General features: G+C 47.2%; 1 protein-coding gene across 1 annotated transcript in view; it reads right to left on the bottom strand.

The window, feature by feature from the left end:
* Positions 1-2,676, bottom strand: part of PRICKLE2 (prickle planar cell polarity protein 2) — a 58,397-nt gene that overhangs the window by 54,735 nt on the left and 986 nt on the right. The gene's annotated exons all lie outside the window — the stretch shown is intronic.

Consider the following 2,676-nt stretch of genomic DNA (forward strand, 5'->3'; position numbering starts at 1 on the left):
GAAGAAAAGCAGAGGAAGAAAAGCAGAGGGCCCTTGCCTGCAATGCATTTTGTCCTTGAGTCTAGTTTATTTGGTTTTGTCATCTTTTTCCATTGCATTTGGAGGTCCTTGTCAGAATGCGGGTCCACTGCAGGCACCTCCCAGATACATGAATCCCTGCGTACCACCCTGGGGCTGGCTCTGCTCTTACATCAACTCCTGAACAGCTGCAACAGGAACTCTGCTGTTCTCCCCCAACTGCAGCTTGGAGGGTGTCCATGATTTGTCCAAGGTTACACAAGCCATCCAGGACAGACATGTAAGGGAACATGGATCACCCAGAGACATTTGCTGTATCGGTGACCGTGGTGTCCAAAGCACAGCTGACGACAAGATCCATCATGCCTGCATGCACAACATCATGACAATCATTTAGGAATCATGACATAGAAATATTAGAGTATTGTTTTTTGGACCATTAGAATTCATGTATTTGAGTCCTTCCCACCAACCCTCAACTATTTCACAAACCAACTAAAAAGCTGCAATTCCTTTGGGATACCCAAGACCACAAGGATAATGCTGAGAGCCCAGAGTCAGTCAGGGTTGGCGGCACTGGGGTTGTGGGACTGTGTGTGCTGCCAAACGTGACACGTGGGATTTCCAGCACTGCCATCCAAGCAGGTCCTGGCTGGAGTGAGTGCTGGTGCTGGAGATATATTTGTGCTGCTCCCTGTGGTTTTGCTTTGCAGGGCAACACTCTGCCTTTCACACGGGCCACAGGAAACATTTTCTCTGAGAGAGGAAAGTTGTACAGTCCAAATTCATGTCAAACAACTAAAAATGCAGAAGACTCAAAGGACTAAAGCTTGTGTACGTCAGAACTTTTGGTTCCCCCCAAAAACGTAATTTTTTTTGGCGCGGATGCTTCAATGTAACTAAAGGCCAAGCACTTAGTTCCATTTTAGCAGGGAGAGTCCCAGCTCCTCTCTCTCCAATTTAAATATGGAAGCAGGCTCATTATACAGTATGTGTTTCAGAGAGTTCTGCGCCAGAAGAGAGTGTGAAGCTAAGGCTAATGAAGGGAATATCATTAAGAGTAATAAACAGTACAAAAGCAAGAACAAACAGGCTGGTCTGAAGTATGGGCTGCTGCTACATGTATCACAAGAAGTTTCCAAAGAGAAACATTTGGGCCTCTTTGAGACTCGGGAAAAAGCGCAGCAAATGAGGGTGTCTGGGGAATACTGGTGAGGAAATGCTGGCAGCTGGAGAGGTTGCTTTTGAAGTGCTGTATGGAGACACTGGGTGGTCAACACAGTGCCATGTGCTAATGCATGGGAAATGTAAAGACCACTGGCGACTAAAAGATGCTTTATCCCCTTCAGAACTGGTCCTGAGACACAACCCCAGCCTTAGTCCAGTTAATACACACAAAGGACCACTTCAACTTATTTTGTTTGTCTGCATAACACAGATGCCAGGAATAAATGTTCATCTACATCTCATTTCAAATTCGTGCTGCCAGGACACTCAGCCAGCAAGAAGTACCAACATCTCCTGGAGTCAGAACTGCACATGCCAGCACATTTCCACTGCCAGCCTGAAAGGGCTGGTTGGATTTATAGATCACCACTTCCACGAGTAAAGCGATGGTGCCATTTTGCTCAGCCTCTGGAAGCAGCTCACTTCCAGCCCCCTCAAGGCAGTTTTGCTGGGAAGGACCTGGTGGTGGCTGGCAGGATGCTCCAGCACAGTTGGCATGGTCCCCTAATCACCATGCTATCACCATGTCCATCCCACAGAACCCTGATGTGGCAGCACCAGTGAAGCCAGCTCACCTGAGCTCTCTTCACTGACTTAAGATGATCTGCATCCTGGAAAGGGGAAAAAAAAACCTTTAAAAGAGAAAAAACAGGAACTTTTTTCCCCTTCTCTGGGTGAACAAATAGACTCATTTAAGGTGTAAGTAGATGAAGTAGCTAATTAAGGAAATAACTGATAACTAAATCAAGATCATTAGATGAAGCAGCATGTTGCTGCCATTACTTAAATGGTAGCTGAGCAAAAACACGCTCATGCAACCTGGGACTTCAAAATCTACAGATAGCCTGATCCACACAGGGAGAGCTTCCCATGTCACCCCACCACTGGGGCCAAAGCCATCGAGGAAAACACTCAAACCTCCTGGTAGTTTCCTACAGTATGAACATTTAATCATCCCCAGCCAGCACCATAGAAATCGCAAGTGAATGATTCACACGTTGAGAGAAATTTGCCATAAGCAGCAGCAGTGTCTTCTGCCCTAAGATGCAGCCCCTGCCTGTTTCTGGCAGTGGGGAGAACAAATCCTCTGCAGAAATAAAATCAAATACATTGGGCCACATGAATTTTGCTTCTGGCATCTTGTGTTGACTGTGCTCCTCAGCCAGCTGCTCCCAGGATGGACTCTGGGATTTCTCTACCCACCCCCAAGGGGTGTTTGCACACCAGTGCCACATCTCTCATGAATTACTACACCAGTTGCACAGACAAAACATCTGCTGAAGGAGAGAAGGAATCCTAAAGCACACAAATAATTTGCACTGCCTAAACAAAGGCAAACAGAGGATGCGGTTAAACCCCCACCCACCACCCAGCAAACAGACCCAGGAGCTCTGCCCACAGGCTGCGGGGGCCTCTGCCTCCTCCAGCAGG

The sequence above is a fragment of the Corvus brachyrhynchos genome, unplaced genomic scaffold (assembly GCF_000691975.1).
Source record: "Corvus brachyrhynchos isolate BGI_N302 unplaced genomic scaffold, ASM69197v1 scaffold91, whole genome shotgun sequence".
Classification (NCBI taxonomy): Eukaryota; Metazoa; Chordata; class Aves; order Passeriformes; family Corvidae; genus Corvus; species Corvus brachyrhynchos.